The sequence below is a fragment of the Cupressus sempervirens genome, chromosome 5 (assembly GCF_028749045.1).
Source record: "Cupressus sempervirens isolate cs-2001-9-10 chromosome 5, ASM2874904v1, whole genome shotgun sequence".
NCBI classification, from domain to species: Eukaryota; Viridiplantae; Streptophyta; class Pinopsida; order Cupressales; family Cupressaceae; genus Cupressus; species Cupressus sempervirens.
Window position 1 is genome coordinate 682,405,005 of NC_143122.1, and position 27,171 is coordinate 682,432,175.

At 31.3% G+C, this 27,171-nt stretch overlaps 1 pseudogene; it reads left to right on the forward strand.

The window, feature by feature from the left end:
• The window catches only part of LOC149557779 (putative galacturonosyltransferase-like 4), a 31,034-nt pseudogene extending 6,337 nt beyond the window's left edge, over nucleotides 1–24,697 (forward strand).
• The last annotated feature ends 2,474 nt before the right edge of the window (nucleotides 24,698–27,171 follow it).

A 27,171-nucleotide genomic window follows, 5' to 3' on the forward strand; every position in this document is an offset into this window, starting at 1 on the left:
TTAAATCATGGAAAAAATATTATTAAAGATAATGATACCATATGTGGATCTCTTTGGATGGACTAGTTCATTGAGTGTTTTTTGAATATCCATCATCTTTGGATTAATGAACTCAATGTGAGATAGATTAGGGGTACATTTATTTCCTCAAGTCTATTTGAACTTAGTTCATGTTAAGATACTATTGACTTTAACAACTCATCTCCCCATGATAGAGGAAATGGGAATATTATGAAAAGGGTTCAACAAAGAGCTATGCATATTGCAGAATATGCTAAGCTGAGTAAAATGACATGTGTGAACGTAGATATACTATATTGAATGAAACCATTAGATGATTTAAAGTCTCTTAATTGGATAAGAATTGTTGGAAACTACAATTTGAACAATTTTTATGTAGTCATTAATGTTAAACCTTATTCGTAATACATTTGCTAATAGTATAGAGTACCATATTAGTTGATTGATGAAGATGATTTGTAAAGAGAAGATAACAAGGTGAACTAGGGAAGTTGTTAAGAGGAGTATGTATGTTAGAATTACAATGGGCACTTGATTAGTTAGTCTTTGACAATATTAATGTGTTGTTTGATCATTGTATTAAGTGAAGAGGAAAGATGTGTTCAAGTGTAAAAGAGATGTTGAGTAAAACACTAAGCTTGATTGAGTGAAATTTCACTAGGTTGATAAAGAAGTTGAAGTAGAAGATTAAGGAACTTATGTAATAGCTGAGAAAAATGGAGAAAATTTTAGTATCGACTGAGCATAGTAAAGGCCAAGTTAGCTAATGTAATTCTAGCAAGGCACATCGGTAGTGATGATCAAGCTATATAGTGATGACTAAGTTGAAGAATGTAGTGATGACCAGGTGTCAGAAAAATTATAGTTGCAAAAAGAATCAAGATTTGAGGCTGACATAGTTGATTTTACAAATAAAAAATATAAACAAATGATGAGTTGGCATATTTAATGCACAAATTGAATTTGTTAAGAAATCTAAGGCAAGGATTCAATGAGAAGTTTCTAGAAGTTTCAAGAAAGGAGAAGAAGGAAAAAAGGATGAATAGATTCAATGAGTCTAATCAAATCCTAAGATCAACAATTATTCTTAGGAGGAAAAAGATCAAAGCCAATTATTTATGGTGGCATAAGAGATATTTTATGTTGGTTGTTATTTTTTTGACTACCAAATGTTTTGAGAAGACAAGTGAAGAACAAAGTTGTAGAGGAAAAGAAAAGAGTTGGTGAAGAGTGATTGTTTGAAGTATTACCAAGAAGATTAGAGACGGAGTATATGATGGTCCAGTTAATGAACCATGAATGAGAAAAATCAATATTTGAATTGGCAAAGTGAGTTGTATTTAATCAGATTGAACCTAGTTCTTATTTTCTAGCCATTGTGGTAGTAAAATCCTTTAATAAAGGTTGACGTAACACTCATATTGTAAATCATTTAATCAAGGTGAAATTCTTATGGAATGATCTTAAGACCTCTAACAAGGTCGCTCCTAATAGGGTGATTAAATTATTAAACATGGTCGTACATAATAATGTGTTTTGCAACCTTTAACATCAAGCTCACTTTAGAAGAGTGAAAAGTGGTAGAATGTTACTCATAGTTTTTCCCATATTGGGTTTCTAGGTTAAATCCCAATGTTATACTTATGTGAATGTTGTTTTCATGACACAGTCTAATCACCAGTTACATATTTCTATTATTTGGTATATAGTAAACAAAGAGATAAACAATATTATGATAAGTTGGATAACTAATGATTTTTTATATTTTCTAAGTCGGTTTATGAGAATGAATATTTTGTTTGAGTTTGTTACAAGTCAATTTGGTAGAACTAGACTTGAGGATAATTGATTTACTCACCCCCCCCCCCCCCCCCCAGTTATGATAATCACTCTAATAATTGGTATAAGAGCTTTGGTTCCTGTAAGGAAAGTTTGAAGGGACATAAGCTAAAGATCAAGATGTAAAAGAGAGAGGTACCCAAGTTGAACAAAGAGAACTTCCTAGCACGACAATACTTTATGACATTGCATTTATATGGGGTTGGAGATTTTTCATTATACTACTTGTACAATTAATATATTCAACTACCTAGACCCATGACAATTGATAAAATAAAAGAGAAGTAGGAGCACAGTTAAGTGATGTTATATCTGACATCTTCCCTATGTTATGTTGAGTTTCATGATGTGAAGGATTGCTTTAATGAAAAGAAAATGTGGCATAATTTGGCACAAATTCATGGAGGAGACAAAAATGTGTTTAGGGATAAAATAGAAATTTTGAGATGCAAGTTTGATGACATGAGAATGAAAGAAGGAGAGACTATTGGATAGTATTGTTGTTGAATCCAAGAAGTGGTGCATGCAATTAGATGTGTTGGAGCATAAATATCTTATGAGACTATGATCAACAAGGTATTAAGGACTATATATCCTATCTATCCCATTAAAGTATCTATAATACAAGAATTGAGATGTACACCTAGTAATGACCCAACCCTGATAGTTTATTTGGTAGGCTCACTACATTTGTATTATCAAATTCTAATAACTATACAACTTCTAGTTTTGAATTTTCTTTCAAGCCTCAACTAACACTTGATGGACCTGAAAGAAAGAAAAGTTCAGAAAAAAGCATCAGGATGGTGATAGTAAATTAGATGATGATCTAGAATCATTATAAGAAATAAATCTACTAAGAGTAAAATACAGATACAGAGGTAAAATTCCAATAATTTGTTTTACTTGTAACAAATTTGGGCAGATTATTGTAAGATGTCAAGATAGAGACAAGGAGGAAAGGAAATATGATAGATATCAATGAAGTAGAGAAAAAAAAGATAACTAAGGTAACAAAGACTACATATGAAAAGGTAAGAAATCTTGTACCTACATTTTAGAAGAAGATGGTTTAGATAGTGATTCTAGTGAAAATGGTAAAGGTGTATTTTATGTTGCAATGAAAGATGAATCTGATGAAAGTGATTTTTTTGATAAAACTACTATAATTCCACATGTGAGTAAGAATAATAAATGGATAATTGATAGTAGTTGCTCCTGTTATATGACTCATGATACAAGTAAGTTTAATAATATATAATACTATAATAGTAATTGTGTTAATTTTGGAAATGATGCACTATGTTATGTGAAATATAAAGCATCTATTATATTGAATAACAAGATCATCTATGACAATGCATATTGCATTGGCAGATTGAAATATAACCTATTGAGTGTGGCATAACTGAGTAATTCAAACTACCAAGTTGAATTCTTAAATAAAAAGGAAAAAATCTATGATGCTATTGGTGAAATGATTGGAAGTGTGGAGAAAACAAGAGGTAACTTGTTCTAGCTAGATTCATCTAAAGATACATGTCTATTTGCACACTTTAAAGATGTTTGGTTATGGTATAAGAGGTTACATCATGTGAATATTGATAATTTGGTAAGCATTATACACTAGTACAAAAACATCAATATGTGAACTAAAAAACCCACTAAAATTTGTATATATTTGACTAAAATTAGTCACTTATCTAATAGTAGTTAATATCCAATCAATTTTAACACTACTAAATTTACTACTAAATAATTTTAGTCATTTATTTGATCATTGATTTCAATAATTGATTTAGTGATATATTTAGTAGTATAATAGTAGTTGATCTAGTTGTGTGTGTGTGTGTGTGTGTGTGTGTACACATATATCTATATACATATTTATAATATATATATATGTATACATATATATATACATATATATGTATATATATGCACACACACACACACACACACACACACACACACATATATATATATGTATACATATATATACATATATACATATACATATGTATATAAATATATATGTATACATATATATACATGTATACATACATACATATATATATATATATATATATATATATATATATATATATATATATATATATATATATATATATATGTATATATATATATATATATGTATATATATGTATATATATGTATACATATATTTATATACATATGTATATGTATATATGTATATATATGTATACATATATTTATATACATATGTATATGTATATATGTATATATATGTATACATATATATGTGTGTGTGTGTGTGTGTGTGTGTGTGTGTGTGTGTGTGTAGTTAACTATGAAAGCCTCAAATATAAATACTACATTAACATGCATGCATACCCAACATATAAGATTATGATAATATTGTTGCACATTTGATCAATAAAAATGGATTATGTCCCTCAAGCAATACATCTAATCAACAACACTAGCAATACATATAACAAAAATAATAATTCATATTACAAATAAGGGAAAAAATACGTATAAAAACAACAAATATACATATAATAATAGCAATAATTCACGTTATGAGCATCAATAACAATACATATAATAGTAACCACAATCATATTATGAGAAAGACCAATAAAAATATTGACATTCTCATAAATTTTGTGATTTGTCATTCTTTCAAAGCTTTGTATCTTTGTATATATGACATTTTAACAATATAAAAATCCTCTAAATTATTACTTAGCTTTCAAATAAGACTAATCCCATCAATTTTGGTGAATAATAAAGTCAGATATTAATTTTTTTCAACGACCAGGTTTGTAGAGCTTGCATATTTTCTAATTTTCTAGTTTGACTAACAATAGGAACATCTGGTCATATATGTCAGTTGAGCATGTATGAATGACTTTTTGTCAATAGAAGGAAAAGGTAATTCATTTTAAATCATGAATTTAGTCAAGGAGGTGTGATGAACTTTCCCTCATTAAATGATAGAAAAGAGTGTGATATTAAAAACTATCAATTGAGATAATGATGGTGTTTATTTTTAGTAAAATTAAATATAGTGAATATAAATCAACTCTAGTTTAGAGTGGCTACTATTATAAATATCATGCACATAGTCTTTGTATTCAGCATAATCACTATCAACAATATCTTCTCTTTTTTCTTTTTTCCTTCATATATATGATTTCTCTGCATTCAATTTAAATATTGTGTAAAGTTAATTTGTAAAGTTAAATAAAGAATGAAAATAATGATAAAAAATATTCCAAAACAACTATTATATTAGGTGAAATTCATCAAAAGTGTACTTTTATGTTGCAACTTCTTGTTGAACAATTCATCATAATCAACATCAGTATGAATACCTCTATTCTACATGTAGTTTTAACATCAACAAATAAATAATCAATTTATAACCATGAAATACAAGAATACAAAAATATTTCTCATTTCATCTTCTTGTATAGCCAGTGAATTTAAAAAAATAAAAAATTAGTTTCACAAGAACTAGTATATGGATTGGTTAGCATATTTTTGTAGAGGGTATGTGCATGATCATGGTCAACCAAACTATATCCTTAAGTGGCAGTGTAAAACTAGCAACTTAGGGTTATGTCAACTTGACACATAATTTTAAAGTAGTTTTGTATATTATACCAAAAAGTTGTAAGAAAAGAATCTATAGGAAATTGAATGTAGTTTCTAAACTACTAGACCTTATCTAAAGAAAAAAATATTGATAGGTCAATTTTTTTAATTTTAATATAGGATTACAAAAGTTCATGGAAAGAAGAAGAAATAGGTGTATAAATGACCACCTTAATCAAAATCAAATGATAATATTTTTTAATCAAATTCTAAATCTAAGAAGTATACTCATGTTTGGATGTGACAATATTTTTGGGTATGTTTAATTCAAACAAATAATTAATTATGAATTTTGTACTACACCATTTTCAAAATTTAAAAAATCATGTACCCAACTACCTAAACTAATTGAAAATTAATTTTTTCCTTTTTTCCTTTATAGTAGTCAAAGCATAGAATGTGATGAATCTTTTGGATTTCAAAAATCTTATACAATTTGAAAGTTATAGCTATTTTTCAAATAGTACTTAAATAAACACTTTCTAGCTAACTCCATTAGAAAATAAGTAATAATTATTTACTCAACTCATAATTTAATAGACATTGTATGGATGGAAATCTGAGAACATTCTCAAGAAACACTTTTTTATTTCATCAAAATTAGATAAAAAAGCAAGTCTTCAGTTGCATTATCGAAGTCAAAAACACACAATAACATGCCAAAAATACATTTTTGGGAAGGTTTTGGTGTTTACCATGGAAGATTCATATCCCAAGAAAAACCAAGCCTAATAGGGTAATTGTTCCCAAATCGGATCCCTATTCTCAAATTAGATACTAGATTTTCCCAATATTTATTTTCAAAAATATATTTTTCAATTTTTTTTATAATAGTATGAGCCCATTTCAGGATCCTTAGTATGTTTTTTTAAAGGATTTAGGATCCTTAACCATACATATAATGGTTCCAACAAATCAAAAGGAGTCATAGGGTACCCTTCGATACTCTTTGACTCATTCAATGTTAATATGTGTGCTTATGGGTCCGATGACCCCTAACCACATAAATGATTTGATATAATGGCTCAAAAGGGGTCCTAGGATACCCTATTGTAAGAAAACTTAGATGTGGAAATAGCTTCCTACAATAATCTCTTAAGGAAAGTATTGTGCAAATTCCTATAAAATCCTTAAAATTTCATATTCGATATTATGTAAACAATAATATTATACTCAACCATAGATACAAAAAATAGATAGAGAATGAAAATACATAAACACAAAGATATCTTGGTGGGGAAAAAAATTTCAATAAAATAACCCCACCCCTCCAAAACCTACACAATGTATTATCTTCAACACAAAAGGTTACACCACACATGCAATGCAAGTTCTTTAAGGAGAACAATGACACATAAGACTAATGTAGTAGCATCATGCCATACCAACAATACACTTTCTCACTTTGCAATCTGCAACCCTAAAAATGCCTATTTCATGTGCTTTCCCTTTTAGGGCAACTTCCAAACCACAACCCTAAAAAGTTGGAGACTTAAGTGTATAGTACTCAAAGATCAATTGCCACATGTCTTCACATTTTCATCCGTCATCGAATCTTCCAGAGATAGCTCATATGTGTCATAGGAATACATCATAATTATTTTAGCCATGAACTCCATATACACAATTGAAGATGCTGACACATACAAGTAGATTGAAAAATCAACATGCCAACTAGACATGTACACTCAAACTTAGATACATTATTTGTAAAAGTACATTTACAAAACAAATAATAAGAATAGGAATTATCCAAGGTTGAGCCACCTTATTCCTAACACCTATGACCCCATTCAACCATTTTAGACACATGATATATGTCATTAGGGGTCCTAGTATCCCTCATAATATATATTGACACATAATGCATTGAAAGGGATTAGGGTATTGTTAAAATTCTTTAGAATAACTAGGGGGGGGGGGGGGGGGGGGTGAATCAGTTATTCAAGGTCTAAATGCCCTAATAATATTTTTTATCAAATTATAGTGAATCCATAAACTTTACATCCATCTAAGATTAGCAAATTACAGTAAATCAATATGCAGAGATAAAACATACAAGATCAACACATGACACAATAATTTATGTGGAAATCCAATTTGGAAAAAACCACCAGTAACATGCTACTTGATTTTCACTCTTCTAAAGTGATGCCCTATTAAAAGCCTGCCCTGTTAAAGGCTTACAACACATTGTTAAATGTGACCTTGTTAGAGGATTTCACCATACTACTAGGAATGGGCCTGGTCAAAGGACTTTAGAACATTCACTTGGAATGTCACCCTATTAAAGGATTTACAACATGGCTATTAAACCAACCTAAGTCCATAGGATTTAAACTATCTGTTACAATTGCTAGAGAGTAACAATAATGACTTTTTGATCTAATACAACTTACAACATATCTTGTAGATTTTAGATTACACTTTAGTTCAGTCTTTTTGCTTGGATTTAATCACTTCAGCTCTGATAGCTTGTCATCTCAAGCTTCATCTCTTTAAGTCTTCTTACTCATCATACCAATGCAACCATATCTGTGGTCATCTGTTGACGTAGAGTAACTCTACTTTGTTACTCCTTAGCACCTCCTTTAGCACTTTATGCTTTCATTCTTGACCTCTTCTCTCTTTGCCTCATAACCTTATGACTCCTTACATAGAAATCTGGATTGCCTTTGCTTCTCGATTCTCCCTCTCCAACTTTAGGGTTTCAAATGGATTAGGTAAGATACAATGTATCTACCTCATATCTTTCTCTTTTCTAGAAACTTCATCTAGAGTCCAATTGTATTCTTCAAAAATGTTCTACATGGTGTTCTGTGCCACTAGCTCATCAGTCTTGTCTTCTATTTGATTCACAAAATTCAAGATAACAACCTTGTCAGCTTGAATCTTCGATCTTTGAAATAATGCAGCAAATCGGCACTATTAGTTTACTGATGCTCGACATCTCTGTGTTACTCGACACTTGTATTTGCTCAACACCTGATCTTCGCTCGACATCTGATCTTTACTTGACATATGATCTTTACTCGACATCTGAAGATCACTTGGCATCTAATATTTACTCGGCATTTGATATTTACTCGGCATCTAAAATTCACTTGGCACTTGTTGTCTTGACTCAATACTTTCTCTCTAATGAACTTAGTTAGGCTTTACAAATCACTTAGCTAAAACTTTATATCTTTGATATGTTTTAGTGTGCCCATTCTCTATGTCTTAGAGTATGTTGTCAATACACTTTTTCATCAATGGCTTAGTTGATCCTTGTACTTCATTACAACATCACAACTTCAACCTTTCTCTAGGTGTTCTAGTTACATCTTATTGATTGCCTCCTCCTTGTCAATCAACCAATTGATAGTATTTGGATCACTAAAGCAATTGTCATTCCTGCAAGTAGTAAGTTTCACATCAATGACAAAACAATGATTGAGAATATTCTTTACCAATTCCATTACTTTTTATATATGATCTCTTTAGTCATTTCCAACAATCTCCCTCATGATCTTTTCAATCAATTCCAACAATCTCCCTCTTTGGCATTGATGGAAAACCAAACTGATCAATTGATCAACTTAGTTACCACCAAAATTGTATATGTTATCTTGACTGCTGCATCCATACTACTAATGTCATATATCTCCCTCTTTCATATATATCTCCCTCTTGCTTTGTATTGATCAGTTTTATGTATATTTCTCCCTCTTTGACATAAATACCAAAGATGTAGCATCTTTATCATGCGAAATATAAGCTTTGGCTCTTATGTTTTTCTCCCTCTGTCACCATGCTTGTGACTAATTTGGAGTTTCTGCTCCTGCTGTCATCCTCTTCATCATTTTTCTGATATTTCAATGATTTGTTCCTATTGATGCAAGGCAGCTACCTTATTTCTTTAAACTACTTGAGTTAGGGGTATTACCCCCAACTTGCCTCTAAGATATTCATAAGCATCCTTGGGCAATGGTTTGGTGAAGATATCTGCAGTTTGTTCTTTTGTATGAATGTACTCCAACTTCACTTATTTGTCTTCTACCAATTCTCTGACATAGTGATACTTGATTTCAATATGCTTGGTTTTTGCATGCATTACTGAATTTTTGGATATGTTTATAGCACTTTTGTTAATACAATACAATATCACAGGTTTGGTTACCTCTTCTTTCATACCTTTCAATAGATGTGTGAGCCACACAATGTTTGTACAATTGACTGCTGCTGCCACATATTATGATTTTGTAGAGGACTGGGATGTGCATGTTTGTTTCTTGCTGGTCCAAGTAACTAGCCTTTTACCTAAAAATAATGCACCTCCACTTGTGTTTTTTCTGTCATCAATGTTACCTCCCCAATCTGTATCTGTATATGCATTGAGTTCAAACTTTTCATTTTTTTTGTAATATAGACCAAAGTTATCAGTTCCTTTGAGATACCTCATTATTCTTTTTACTACTATGAGATGATTTTCTTTAGGATTAGCAAAGAATCTAGCCACTATTCCAATTGCTAATGCTATGTACAACATATTGTAGTTTTTCAATCATGTATCTATACATTGTTTGATTTACTTTAGTTGATTCATCATTTTTGGATAGCTTATTTCCTATTGCCATTGGTGTGCTGACTAGTTTGGACTCTTCCAATCTAAATGTTTTAAGTATCTCTTTCATGTACTTTGATTGTGTCACAAATATACCATGTTTTAGTTGATGTACTTGCAATCCAACAAAAAATTTGATCTCTCCAAACATAGTCATCTCAAACTCATGTTTCATTTTGTCAACAAAGCCTTTGCAAAGAACTTCCTTTCCTCCAAAAACTATGTCATCCAAAAAGATTTGAGATACAATAATATCCTTACCTTCTTCTAATTTGATGTACATGTTGTTGTTATCATCTGTTCTTTCAAATCCTATTTGTACTAGATACTTGTGAAGTTTATCATACCATGCTCTAGGTGCTTGTTTCAGACCATAGAGTGCTTTATGTAATTTACAAACTATATCCTTATTATTCTCATCAAAAAATCCCTCTAGTTGTTCAATATAGACTTCTTCTTCTAGTATACCATTTAAAAAATCAGACTTTACATCCATCTGATAGACTTAAAAACTTTTATATGCAATATATGCAAGTAAAGTTCTTACTCCTTCCATTCTAGCATTAGGAGTAAATATTTCTCCATAGTCTAATCCTTCTTCTTGAGCATAACCCTTGCATACTAGTCTAGCTTTATTTCTAGTAATCTCACCATTCTCATCTTGCTTGTTTCTGAATACCCACTTGGTGCCAATAACATTTTTGTCAACTGGTCTAGGAACCAAACTCTAGGTTTTGTTCTTCTTTATTTGATCAATCTCTTCTTCCATAGCTTTATACCAGTCATCATCTTGTAATGCACCATATACTATCTTAGGTTCAAGTTTTCTGATCAGACATGATTCATGTCTCAGTCTATTCTATGTCATTGGTCATGCATCTTTGTCACTAATTATCTATTCAACAGGGTGATGTCTTTTTACATATTTGGATAATCTTGGTTTTGTCCTTGTTTGCATGTTTGATCTTTCAGATTTAGGGTCACTATGTACTTCGTTGTTAGGTTGTTCTTCATCTATTTCATGTGTACTATCTTCAAGATCATATTGTGCATTTTCTTCATTCTATAACTTGGCTTCTTAATGTAACTCGACATTCACTGGTTGTGAGTCGCTTGAAACTAAAATTTGTTGTTGAATTTTAATTTGATTGATAGCATCCTCGTCAAAAAGCATTCCTTCATAAGAATACACAAAGGTTCTGTATTCGTTCATTCTCTTTGGTTCTTCAACTTGGACTTCTATATGCTCATCAAAGGCTACATTTGTACTTTCGACAATTTTTTTAGTGAGTATTCAAACACTTGTATGCTTTACTTCTAGTGGAGTAACCAAGGAATATACCTTCATCACTTTTTGCATCAAATTTCCCATTTCTATTATCTTTAAGGATAAAGCATTTGCAACCAAATACTTTGAAATGTTTTACATTAGGTGAGTGACCATACATTAATTCAAAAGGTGTTCTATTTGTACCTTTCTTGACTTGTACTTAGTTTAGTGTATAAACAACTACACTTACAACTTCTCTCCAGTATTTTAAAGTAATAGTCTTTTCCATCATTAATGTTCTGGCACAATCAATCATAGATCTATTTCTTCTTTCAGCAATTCCATTATGTGGGGGAGTTCTAGGAGCTGATGTTTGTCTTTTGATTCCTTTGTCATTACAAAATATCTCGAATTCATTTGATGTGAATTCACCACCTTTGTCTGATCTCAAGAATTTAAATATTTTTCCTATTTCCTTTTCAACTCTAGCCACATACCACTTAAACATTTGAAAAGCATCAGATTTTTGTTTTAGGAACATAACAGTCATCATCTTGGAATAGTCATCAACAAACAACATTATGCATTTATCTCCTTTGTAGCTTTGTACTTCGATTGGACCACATAAGTTAGTATGAACTAACTCAATTACTTCTTTAGATGTATAGTTCTTACTTTTGAAACTTGACTTTGTCATCTTTCCTAGCTGACATTGTTTGCACATGATATTGTCAGGTTTTTTTAATTTGGCTAAACCTCTGACTTTCTTCATTTTATTGATATTGATCAGATTGTCAAAGTTGACATGACATAGCCTTGTATGCCATAACCACTCATCATTAGATTTTACAACAAAATAAGAAACATCATCCATATCAAGGTAAAACAGATTACTTCTTGTTTGATCTCCTTTTCCTATCAATTTACCATCGGTACCATAGATTTTTGCAGTTTTGTTTCCAAATTTTACTTTGCATCCTACATTGCCTAACTGTGAGACACTCAGTAAATTGTAGTTTAATCCTTCAACATAGTATGCATTATCACATGAAATTTGTTCTATAAGTTTAATGGAACCTTTTTCTTTTATTTGACATGGAGCATCATTACCAAATCTAACACTATTACCATCATATTGAGTAAAGTTAACAAACTTACTTTTGTCTCCTGTCATGTGATGTGAGCATCCACTGTCTATGATCCATCTATCATTTTTGTTCATACATGTTACCAGGGCTGTAGGTTTGTCTTCATCAGACTGATCCTTCATGGCTACATAAACAACTTCATCATCATTATCATCAGAATTCTCTTCAGCAATATAACACTTCTTGCCTTTGTCTCTGTAATCTTTCTTATCATCTTCTCTTCTATATTTGTATTTTTTTGCCTTCTTTGTAATCCTTTTTCTATGTACACCTTGCAACAATATGTCTTACTTCATTGCAATTGAAACAAATGATAGGCATCTTACCTTTGAATTTTCCTTTGCCTCTGTGAAATCTTCTAGCTAGCAATGCTTCCAATTGTTCCACATCTTCCTCATCAGTGCTACTATCACTGGATACATATTTTATTTTTCTTCCTTTCTTTTATTTCACCTTCAACATATTTCAGTGATAGCTTGGCCTTGAAAGTAGATTCAACATTCTCAGGTCTGTAGTTGTCGAAGTTAGATAACTCAAATGTAGTGAGTCTATCCACTATTCCTTCAAAACTTAGATTGTTTCCTGGTACACATCTTAGTTCTTGTATTATTGATACTCTAATAGCATAGATAGGGAGCAAGGTTCTTAGGAACTTACTATTAACAATATCTTCATCCAATTGACCACTCAAACATCTTATTGCACTTACCACTTCCTTTATTCTTGTGCCATATTAAGCAACATTCTCATTTTCCTCCATTTTCATATCATTAAACTTTCCTCTGAGGCTTTCTCTTTTAGCTCTTTGGACATTTTGATCTCCTCCATAGATGTTTGATAGGGCTTTCCACATTTTGAATGTAGCGCCACATCCTTTGATATCATCAAATTCAGCATGGTTGTGTGTAGAAGCAATTTCCAACATTTTCTAATTGTGTTCTTGTTTATTTTTTAAATCTTCTGCAGTAAGAGTACTAGGTGGATCAACATGTTCGGTAACAATTGAATTTTGGACATAATCTTCTATGGATCCAAGATGTAGCTTCATCAAACTTTTCCATGCAACAAAGTTGTCTTTGTTGAGCTTGGGGACTTCTCTCTTAGGCATTTTGATCTTTCCTGCTTATAGTCCCTTTAAACTAAATCAATAGTTTGGCTCTGATACCAATTGTTAGAATTCTTTAGAATAACTGGGGGGGGGGGTGTGAATCAGTTATTCAAGGTCTAAATGCCCTAGTAATAATTTTTCTCAAATTATAGTGAATCCATAAACTTTTCGTCCATCCAAGATTAGCAAATTACAGTAAATCAATATGCAGAGATAAAACATACAAGACCAACACATGACACAATGATTTACGTGGAAACCCAATTTGGGAAAAACCACTAGTAACATGCTACTTGATTTTCACTCTTCTAAAGTGATGCCTTATTAAAAGCCTGCCCTGTTAAAGGCTTACAACACACTATTCAATGAGACCTTTTTAGAGGATTTCACCATACTGTTAGGAATGGGCCTGGTCAAAGGACTTTATAATATTCTCTTGGAATGCCACCCTATTAAACGATTTACAACATGGCTATTAAACCAACCTAAGTCCATAGGATTTAAACTATCTGTTACAATTGCTAGAGAGTAACAATAATGACTTTTTGATTTGATACAACTTACAACATATCTTGCAAGTTTTAGATCACACTTCAATTCAGTCCTTTTGCTTGGCTTTAATCACTTCAACTCTTGTAGCTTGTCATCTCAAGCTTCATTTCTTTAAGTCTTCTTACTCATCATACCAATGCAACCATATTTGTGGTCATTTGTTGAAGCAGAGTAACTGTGCTTTCTTACTCCTTAGCACCTCCTTCAGCACTTTATGCTTTCATGCTTGACCTCTTCTCTCTTTGCTTTGTAACCTTATGACTCCTTAAATAGAAATTTGAATTGCCTTTGTCACTCAATTCTCCCTCTCCAACTTTAGGGTTTCAAATGGATTAGGTAAGATACAATGTATCTACCCCATATCTTGCTCTTTTCTAGAGACTTCATCTAGAGTCCAATTGTATTCTTCGAAAATGTTCTACATGGTGTTCTGTGCCACTAGATCATCACTCTTGTCTTCTATTTGATTCACAAAATTCAAGATAACAACCTTGTTGGCTTGAATCTTCGATCTTTAAAATAATGCAGCAACTCGGCACTATTGGTTTACTGATGCTCGACATCTCTATGTTACTCAGCACTTGTATTTTCTCGGCACCTAATCTTCGATTGGCATCTGATCTTTACTCGACATATGGAGATCACTCGGCATCTAATATTTACTCAGCATATGATATTTACTTAGCATCTAATAGTCACTCAGCACTTGTTGTCTTGACTCGACACTTTCTCTCTAATGAACTTAGTTAGGCTTTACAAATGACTTAGCTAAAACCTTACATCTTTGATGTGTTTCAGTGTGCCCATTCTCTATGTCTTAGAGTATGTCATCAATACACTTTTTCATCAATGGCTTAGCTGATCCTTGTACTTCATTAAAACATCATAACTTCAACCTTTCTCTAGGTGTTCTAGTTACATCTTATTGATTGCCTCCTCCTTGTCAATCAACCAATTGATAGTATTTCGATCACTAAAACAATTGTCATTTTGATCAATTCAATCACATAATGTATCTCTCTAGTGGTACTAGTACCCATAGACACATAAATTGTCATATAATGGATTGAAATGGATCCTTGGGTACATTATGACCCCTTTGAATCCATTAAAACACATGATATATGTCCTAGGGGTCCTACTACACCTATGAACATATTTTGTTATCTAATCGGTTGAAAGGGGTCATAGGGTACACTCTATCTCATTTCAGCTCATTTGAACACATGATTTATGTCCCTCAATGTCTAAGGACCCCTAGGAACATATATTATCATTTAATGAGTCAAAAGGGGTTATAGGGTACCATATGATCCCTTTTCACCCATTCAAACACATAATGCATATCCCTAGGGGTCCTAAGAGCCCTGAGAACATATGTTATCCTTGATAGGTTGAGACAAGTTATATGTTACACTATCAAGTCATTTGAACACATGAAATATCTTCCTAGGGGTAATAGGACCCCTTGGAACATATGTTCTCATTTAATTAGTCAAAAGTGGTCATAAGGCACCCTATGAGCCCATTCGACCCATTCAAACACATGATGTATGTCCTCCATAGGAAGATATGTTGTCATATAATAGGTCAAGAAGGATAAAAGCATACCATATCACCCCTTTGGATCCATTAAAACACATGATGTAAGTTGCTAGGGGTCCTAGTACCCCTATGAACATGTCTTTTCATATAATAGGTGGAAAAGGGTCCTAAGGTAGCCTACAATCATTTTTGACTCATTTAAACACATGATATATGTTCCTAGGGGTCCTAGCATCCCTAGGAACATATGTTCTCATTTAATGGGTCAAAAGGGGTCATAGGGCACCCTAAAACCCTACTCAACCCATTCAAACACATGATGTATGTCTCTAGGGGTACTAGGAGCCCTAGGAGCACATGTCATATAATCAGTCGAAACATGTTATAGGACACTTTTGATCCCTTTCAACTCATTCTAACACATGATATATGTTTCAAGGGATCCTATGAGCCCTACGAACATATGTTCTCATTTAATGGGCCAAAAGGGGTCATAGGGCATCCTATGAGCCCATCTACCTATTTAAGAAGAAGATGTATGTCCTTATGAGTCTTAGGACCCCTAAGAATATATGTTGTCATATAATGGATCAAGAGGGTCATAGTGTACTCTATGATGTCATTTGATCCATTCGATGTTTTCAAACACATTATGTATGTCCCTAGGGGTTTTAATACCCCTAAGGACACATGTTGTAAAAAACTAGGTCAAGAGAGATCCTAAAGTGCTTTATGACCTCTTATGACTCATTGGAACACATGATATATACTCCTAGGTGTCCTAGGACCCCTACTAACATGTGTTCTCATTAAATGGTTCAAAAGGAGTCATAGGAGACCACATCACCCCATTCAATCTATTGAAACACATGATTTATGTCCCGAGGGGTTCTAGCACCTATACAAACATATGTTATCATATAATGGGTTGAGAGGGATTATAGTGTACCCTATGACCCTTTTTGATGCTTTCAAATAAATGATGTATGTCCCTAAGGGTTTTAGTACCCATAGGAATATATGTTCTCAAATAATGGGTCAAAAAGGGTCCTAGAGTACTCTATGAACCCTTTCAACTCATTGGAACACATGATATATGTTCTGGTAGGTCCTGGGACCCCTAGGAACATATGTTCTCATTTAATGGGTCTAAACGGGTCATAAGGCACCTTAACACCCCATTCAACCCATTCAAATGCATGATGTATGTCCCTAGGGGTCCTAGTATCCTTAGAAACATATATTATCATATAATGGGTTGAGAGAGGTTACAGTGTACTATATGACCCCTTGTGATCCATTCAAACAAATGATGTATGTCCCCAGGGGTCTTGGTACCCCTAGGAATATATTTTGTTTGATAATGGGTTGAAAGGGCTCATAAGGTACATTATGACGCCTTTCGATCCATTTAGACACTAGATAAATGTCACTATGGGTAAAACATATGTTGTCATGTAATGGGGTAAAATGGGTCATAATGTGTGCTATGACACCTTTAAACTCATTTGAACTCATGATATATGTTTCAGGACCCCTAGGAATGTATGTTGTAATAAAATATGTTGAAAGGGGTCATAGGTTATCCTATGACCCCATTCAAATGATTCAAACAAATTAAATAAGTTCTTGGGGGTCCTAGAACCCCTATGGACATATGTTGTCATGAAATGCACCTAAAGGGGTCATAGGTTGTCCAATGACCTCTTTTGACTCATATGAAGAATTCTAATATGTCTCTAGGGATCCTAGGACCCCTAAGGTCATATGTTATCATGAAATGTATTGAAAGGGGTCATAGATTATCCTATAACCCCTTTCAACCCATTAGAATAAATAAAATAGGTACCTAGGGGTCCTTGGACCCCTACACACATATGTTATCATGACATGTGTTGAAATGTGTCATAGGTTATTCTATCACCCCTTTTAACCCATTTAAACAAATGAATTAGGTACTAAAGGGTCCTAGGATCTCTAGTGACATATGTTGTCATGAAATGTATTGAAAGCAATCATAGGTTATCCTATGATCCATTTCAACCCATTTGAACAAATAAGATAGGTTCTTATAGGACTTAGGACTCTCAGGGACATTTGTTGTAATGAAAAGAATCAAAAGGGGTGATAAGTTATCTTATGACCTCTATTGACCCATTCAAACAAATGAAATAGGTCCCTAGGTGTCTTAGGACCCCTAAGAACATACATTGTCATGAAATGTGTTGAAAGGGATCATAGATTATTCTATAAGCCCTTTCAACCCTTCGAACAAATGAATTATGTCTTAAGGGGTCCAAAGACCCTAATGACCCCTTTCAACACATTTTATGACAACATATTTCTTTAGGCTCTTAGGACCCCAGGGACCTATTTTTTTGAAAGGGGTCATAGGTTACTCTATGACCCCTTTTGATTCATTAAAATACATGATATATAACCTTAGGGGTTCTAGGACCCTTAGTAACAATGAATGCTATCATTTAATAGGTCAAAAGGGGTCATAGATTATCCTATGACCCCTTGTGACCCATTCAAAACATGATTTATGTCCCTAGGGGTTATAGGTCCCTAGGAACATATGTTGTCATATAATGTGTTGAAAGGGGTCATGGGGTACTATATGGCCCCTTTAAACTCATTTGAATGCATGATATATTTTCTTAGGTGTCCTACACCCCCTATTAACATATGATACCATTCAATGGGTCAAAAGGGGCCATAGAAAACCTAATGACCCCTTTTTACCCATTAAAACACAAGATTTATGTCCCTAGGAGTCCTAAGAACCCTAGGGACATATATGATGTGTTGTAATGGGTCAAAATGGGTTATAGGATACTCTATGACCCCTTTCAACACATTATGTGACAACATATGTTCCTAGGAGTGTTAGGACCCCTAGGGGCATATATATTATGTTTGAATTGGTAGAAGGGAGTCATAGGGCATGCCATATTTCGACCCATTACATAAAAAAATTGTTCATAGGGCTCCTAGGACTCCTAAGAACATACATGTGTTTAAATGGGTCGAATGGGATTAAAGGATATCTTATGACCCCTTTTGACCCATCACATGACAAAATATGACCTTGTGGGTCCTATGACCCCTAGGGAAAAATGTGTTCAAATGGGTTGAAAGGGGTCATAGGATAGCCTATGACCTATTTCAATTAAATACTTGACAACATATGTTTAGACATACATGTTGTGTTCCAATGGGTAGAGAGGGGTTATAAGGTATGCCACGACTCCTTTGGACCCATTACATGAAGACATATACTCATAGGGTTCTTAGGACCCTTATAAAGATACTATTGAAATCTAATTGAAAAAGAGGGAGATTGTTAAGAAGACTATGTTTTAATCATTATTTTTTCACCAATGTCAAACCTGCTACTTGCTCATAATTTACACTACCTCTTAACTGCATGGTCACCTAATTAGGCTCGCACTCCTACCATGTAGGAGAGATAATGTATGATCCACACATAGATAATCAAATCATAAAATAATCCTAGGCAAGGAATCCTGATAGCCAAAACTACCTCAAGGGTAACACAAACTACTCGAGAAAAAGAGAATCAAAATCGAAAGGACACTCATCTAATACAAACACCACATACCATGTCAACATAAAAATACCAAGACTAAAAATATACAACCATCTCAAAATCAATATCAAGTGTCACAAGTGCAATGACAAATAGATAACAAATGTCATCAATAAAAGTAAACTATCAATCACTAAATCTAACAATAAAAAGCACCACCAATGAATAACTAATCATTCATTAATAAAAGTCAATTGTAAAAAAAAATGACATCCAATCAATGAATAAGAACTCACAATAAATACACCATCAAAAGCAATATCCAACAAGTACACCACTAGAAGAAAATATATTAAAACCATGAAGGAGACTCAGGCTACATACTATGGAGTGTCATCTTCAACTCTAGAGTTACCCAGATAGTCTCTTAGGACCCCGACCCCTTAGTGACTCTATGCAGAACCAGAATACCCTCTCATGATGATGAGGAAATTAGTCATACCTCTCAAAGTATCATCTCCATCTCATCCTTGGTCTATACAAGCACTCAAGACATGGATGAAGAAAAATCTCTAACATATCTTTTTAATGTGTCTCAATGAAAGGGGCTGGGCAAGATATTTTAATTACTTTATTATCACTAGTTACACAACTTACAATGAGTTATCCTGACATCCACTTTGGGCCCTGACCCCCATTGCAAGCCACTCTCATAGGCATGCACCTAGACTACCTCCCCAAAAATTGCAAATCACAATAGTGTCCCATACCACAGAAAATAATATTGATCAAATTTGGTTCCTTAACAAGAAAACCAAAAAATAGCATTCATTCTCAAAACCCAAGTTCTCAAAATTGCTCAATAGCATAAAGCTCATAAAACATAAATCTCAATTCAAGTAATAAAATTCATCATAACATCTAGTCAAATAATCATAAAAGAAATCTCAAAAACTACCTCTAGTTCACATCCTAACTTGGCCAACTAAACAATCCACAAAGAAAAACCATCATGAAAATAAACATCACAAGACTATAAATAGAATATTAGAAAACACATAGTTTTTAGCCACATGATTTAAATCCACCAATTTCTCTTGTTTAGTTTGGGTCATAAGGAAATGTTTAGAAATAAAGTAAGAATATACATATTAATATAAATTGTTACACTAATATATTTGATAAGTAGGAGATAATTTCCACAGCTAGTCAAATTGTAATATGAATATCAGGATTTAACTGTGTGATTTTGAGTCAAACTTGATGACCCATGTTTCATGTGTAGTGATTCAACATGAATCTATCTCTCATGAGAATAAATGGAACACTTAGCACTCATTGGATCTAGGTGATGCTCACAGGGGTGAAGCACCAGGACTTCCCGGGAGGTCACCCATCCCAGTACTACTCCAGCCTAAGCGCGCTTAACTAATATATTTATTTAAAATAAAAAGTATTTAAATATCTCATCTCTTTGCATATAAAATATCATGCAATATTATTACTTTTTAATTTAAATAATTGTAAACCGTAAATAATTTAATTAATAACATAAATGTATATTATTATATTTAAATATTGATATGAATTTCAATTTATAAAATATTAATATGACTTTTATTTAAGTCTAATATTAATATTTATTTTTCCTTTAATTCATAATGCAACTAGAGATAAAACTATAAATTTAATTTAATTATTTATAATCTTTCATAAAGTCAAATAGTAATTAACTAAATGATTACAAAGTGAACTCCACCACAACTTTCCTTAAAATATAATAAAATTATAAATATTTATTTATTAACTCCCCTCTTGCATTAATAAATATAAGATCATTTATATGCAACTAAGAGTTTCATTTGACTTAAATAATCACTAACACTAACATCCAATTTAACTAAATGAGTAGTATTAATTTAATTTTTAAAATTAATTAATAAGTAATATTTTTTGAACTTAAAAAATATGAAAATTATATTATATTTTTATAAAATAAAAATAAACATGCAATTAGTATTTTCACCTGTATTTGCTCTCTCAAACCATGCAAGCATACCATACTTTATTTTCTATTTTTAGATTATTATTTTTCACATGCATGTAACCATACTATACATAGCTTTCTATTTTTAACATATTTGTTTTCACATGCATGTAACTATATTATACTTAGCTTTCTATTTTTAACATATTTATTTTTACATGTGTGTAACCATGTTATACTTAGCTTTCTATTTTTAGCATATTTATTTTTACATGCATGTAACCTTACTATACTTAGTTTCTATTTTTAGCATGTTTGTTTTTGCATGCATGCATAAGTTTACTTATAACATGTTTTCCTCTTAATTAATCTTTTTCTTTTTTCTAATAAATTTTATAATTAAATTATTTTAGATATAAGAATAATATTTATCTATAGTTAAAAAATTAATGATAATCTCATGGTTCTAAAGACAAATTTAAAGTTGAAACTCTAACTATTCAATTTATTCTTTTTCTTCCAATTTTCAATAATCAAATTTTCATTATATTAGAAAGGGTTTATAAGAATACAGTCACAAAAATAACTTTCTAAAATTTTTCTAAAATTTTCTCCAGTTAAGTTTTCTTGATTAATAAATTTTTTCTTTTTTTTTTAAACAAAAAAATAAATCTACAACATAATTCTTTATTGAACAATCACTATAGTAAATTAATAAGCAATAAGCAAACACCTAGGAAGACATGAAGTAGACAATTCTTTCAATAAAATTCTACAATGGGTTTTCAACCTCTATCTCAAAACCACTACTAAAATCTAAAACAATATGTGAATGCATACAAATCCAAATCCTCTGAAACTTTCAACAATTCTTTTTATCCAATTCTGAATTTTTCTCCTCAAAACCTTTGTATCTAGAAATGAGCTCTAATTTTCTTCATACAGATTTTTCCCCCAAATCAAGGCTTTGATCATTCAATCATGTGAAAACCCTTTGTTTTAAATTACTATATTTTAATTTTCATGCATACACTTTATGCAATTTAATTAAAATAAACTTTATTAAATTAAAGTTTTCTCTCCCTTATTAAATCATGCAATATTTTTAAAATAATATTTATTAATTAAACTAATAATATTATTTAGAGTTTATTAAAAATAAAACTCTTAAATAAATTATTATTAAATTAAATACATATAAATATGCCTAAATTATAACTTTAATCAAATCTTTTAAATTTAATTCTTTCATTCACATTTAAAGAGCTTTTTAATTAAAATATTCTTTTGTATTTTCTTTTCTAATCAAAGAATATTGAATAATTCTAAATATTATATGATTAACTTAAATATTATAATTAAATCATTTATCAAATAAATCACATAGTGAAATCCACATAAAAGCAACATTACCAAAATAGACCAAAGCTTAAAATCAAACAATACAAATAAAGATAAACTCATGAGTTTTAAAATGGGTGGAAAGTTAGTTACGTGTCCTCCTTACAAGACAAGAATTTAGGCTATGGTTGGGATTGGACCTGAACATTATCTCCCCATTCTTACCATTGAGTTATTGTGATAGGGAACACTCATCTTAAAAAATCAAGGAAGTTGATGTCTAGTACTACAATCCTATATAAAAGATGAGCATGTACATATGCATATATATCTAAACTAAAAAGGCAATGGTGAGGAGTGGTACATTGTTTAGATCTTGACTAGTAGGTGACTAGTAGGTGACTATGACTCCCTCCCTTAACCACATCAAACATGATAAACTAAAAGATAAAATAGACACACATAACATACACATGCAAGTATTGGGTAAGCACAATAATAATAATAATAAGTCAAACATCATATGTTCAAATAAAATAATGCATCATTATGAATATGAAGTAATCATTATTAAAGCATCATTAATGTACCAGTAACCATAATCATTAAACAATGCATGAAATATAGTCAACTAAGTAATCATCATTGATATATCTCTAGTCCAAGTTATGAAATAATATCCTTAAAACTAACACAACCATGAAATAGACATAAAAGAGTTTGATAAATATAATTGAAAAGCAAACTATAGGTGGGCACTACATATTCTTATTTTGATCATACTCTGTTGGTCTATTATGTTCTTGTGCTTGAGTTCCTTTATCTTGGGTGAATTTTTCCCTAATGCAAATTCTCACACTTATTGAGAAAATCCTGAAGAAAACCTATGATGTGATTCAGATTGCTCTTTTCTTCAATAGAGAATAAAAATCACCAGACACGAGTTGTTCGAGTAAAAGTAATTGCATCTGCTCCCAATCTCATTGTGCTTTTTTTAAAGCCATTACCATCTACATGTACATAAATGTATAGGAATAAATTTAAAAATGAAAATAGCCAAATATATGATGATGTAATAATCAATTAAATTGGTTCAATAAGTATGTGATTATTTTGTCAAAAAAATTCAATGTATTCTTTTATCCAATGATCGATGTAGCTAATCTTCCTTTGATATACATTATCCTATAGTACCATCTGTGTTCTTCATAGAATATCCATAGCTCATGAAAAGAACCAAATTCATAATGGGTGTCCCATTCAGAATGACTCCTTCTATGTAGCAAGGTATGTATATATAGCCATGACTTTAGACAAGGAGTATTTGTGAGGATCAAGATACATGGCCATCATTTTGTCTATTCTAAAACATACCTCTTCTATAAAAGTTTTGTTTTCCATTTTCTACTATCTCTCCAAGACCTGCAATTGCATAGGGTTCTACAATTGAATTTTCCTTTCCTAAATTTTAGGGTATATATTTTTCATGAAACCCCTATTAATGGCCCCATTTCGAACTCTACTAGGGAAACTTTATAGAAGCCTTTGAATTATGCTCGAATTTATTTGGAAGATGATCTTTCATCTTGTGTGTAGATACTAATTAATCCGTGGTCTTATCTTATTGCAATTGATGATATTGAGAAGCTATGGAGAATCGAGCTTGAGGGGAACCCAATCAGAGCCCTTAAGTATTGCCATGTGAATATGATGAGCTATTTAATAGAGGCCTTTGTAGTCTGATGACAATTTGGTGAAATTTTTTGTGGGGAGGAGGTCATGTGATTTCAATATAGGGTTAATGATTATTGATATTCTAAAATGGCATCGAAATAATTATAGGGTAATGGTGAAGTAGTAGATGAGAATCTATAAAGAGAAAAGAGTTTTTGCCTCCATTTTTTGGTATTTGGGGGAAAGGTAAAAGATGAAGAGATAATGGGATGGGCAGATGTCGATCATTGCATCTAAGGCTAGGGAGTCTATTACATTAGAGAAAAAATGTAAAACCCTAGCTTCGCTTGGATTCTAGAAGCCCCTACCTAATTGAACACCCTCTCATCTCCATATGACTAGTGACTTTGAATTAAGTTTTATATGTTGAAAAAAAAAATGTTCTTGCATAATAATTCACATAGATTTATAATCAGTTCATGTGATCTTAAAATATCATAGAAAACATGATATCTTAATAAGGACATCTAGTAAAAGTTAGGAGTCTTATTAATGTGTAGAAAATCATGAGTATCTTATTAATATATTTTTATTACAAATAAGATTCATGCTAAATCATATAAATATTTTGAAAAAAAAACAAATCTCAATCTTATTAAAATAAAAATTAATTAATGAAGTTAAATTTTAAATTATATCTAAATAAAAAGTTAAAATATAATTAATTAAATTTTGAAAAGTTTAACTTAATTTCTAAACAAGAGAATTTTTGAATAAATAAATAAATAAAGCCCATAAAATATAATTTAGTAAAAAATATTAATTATGCTTAGTGTTAATAGTAAAGTCCACTCTAATGAGAGAAGTTTTGGGGTGGGTGACAACTAGGGAAGTCTTAATGCTTCACCTCTATGAGAATCACTTAGATGCAACAAGTGCATGTTTTGATTCTCATGAGAGACTAGTTCTTGTAAACCAACAAATATGCGTCAATGAGATTGACTCAAAAAATTGCATAAAATCTCAATAGCAATATCACATCCTTTGAATTGTGATCACATGTAAAAGAAGCGAGTGCCACTCTAGTAGCCATTATTTTCCTATTATAGTTATGATATTATAATAATATATAATGTAATTAAGGATGATAACATATAGTTTTAGAAAAGATAGTTTAGTGATATTTAGGTTCAGTGTATTATCTTATATAAATAAAATATTATTTGAATTGGAGTAGTTATTTATAACACAAAATTTGTAAAATAATTATCTAGTACAAAGTTTATAGTATGATGTAGAATTGTGGAAAAATCATATATTATTCTAATTAATATAATCACATTATTTTTACAATTGATATTTGTCTCATCAATTTTGAATGAAAATAGAAACTTCAATAAATATATGTTTATGCGATCTAATTCAAACAAAATAATATCTAAAACTCACTTCATTATTTTATAAGACCATAAGTTTTTTAGCCAATGAATATGAAGATAATTATTTTTTATAATTAACTTTAAAAATGTGCATATATACTTTACAAAGAAATTTAAATTGAAAAAAATATATTAAAAAAAAAAACTTAGTTATAATTGGTTGATATATTTTATTTTAATAATGAGTTAACAAAACTCATTGCAATAGTATATAGTCTATGAACAAATACTAAAAATAATAGAGGAGAAAATTTCATTTATTTAGTCATTTCTTTAGTAATTTTAGTTTATCTAATCAATTATTTACTTGTAATTTTTTTGTGACCAAATCACTCATTTATTATGGTTATTTATACTTTAAAAATACAAAAGAATAGTAGAATTCGATCATTTTTAGTCATGGGACTAAAAAATTTAGTCTCGTGATGAAATGCTTTAGTCACATAGTCATTTATTTGTCAAATTTCTACTAGTGTAAGACAATTGCTTATAAGATTCAAGTACTATCACTTAGTTGATTGATGAGGAGGATTTGATCAATAAGATGTAACAAAAGCACCTAAAGGAAAGATTGAGTTATGATTATGTAATTAAGTACAAGGATTAGTTAAGACAATGATAACATGATGAATTAATTATCTACTTAAGGTTGCAAAATGGTTGGCTACACTTAGAAGGTTTAGAAGAAAAAGTTAAACAAAGTTTGTTTGCTAAGCTTGACCAAGTGTATAGTAGGTGCCAAACAAAGTTAGTACATGCTAAGTAGAAAGTCCATTGGAGCTGAGTAAAAGAAAAATCTAGTGGATGTCGAGAAACACAATTGATGCCAAGTAAATTTTAGTTGATGTCGAGCACCAATAAAGTTTAGTTAATGCTGAGTGATTTTACAGTTAATGCTGAGCAATGCAGTATGTGTTGACCATCAAAAGGTTGATAATGCTAACCTACTACATTATGATAAAGATTGAAGATTTCCTAAATCTAAGCTGATGAGTTTATTTTCTTGGAACTTGTAAACCAAGAGGAAGATAAGGTCGATGAGCTAGTGACACAAAGTTGTATATAAACCATATTTTTAGGTGAACTGAAATGGATTCTAGGAGAAGTTTCTAGAAAAGAAAAGATATGGGGTAGATATATTGTATCCTACCTAATCCATCCAAAAACCCTAATTTGGACAATGGATAATGAGTAGGAAAATATTTTAATTTTTTATTTATAGGAATATCTAGTCATGAAGCAAGAGAGGTTGGTGTCATGTGCAAGAACCCAAGGAGGAGAAGGAATTAAGGATTTTGCTTCATCAAGTGATTCAAGAGAAGAGTTTGCAGTGACATGTTAAGCAAGAAGGCTTAAGAAGATGAATGTTTGAAGGGTGAACAGGTTGTTAGAGCTGCAAAGTATGAAAGCCAAGTAGAATTGAGGACTAATAAAAGA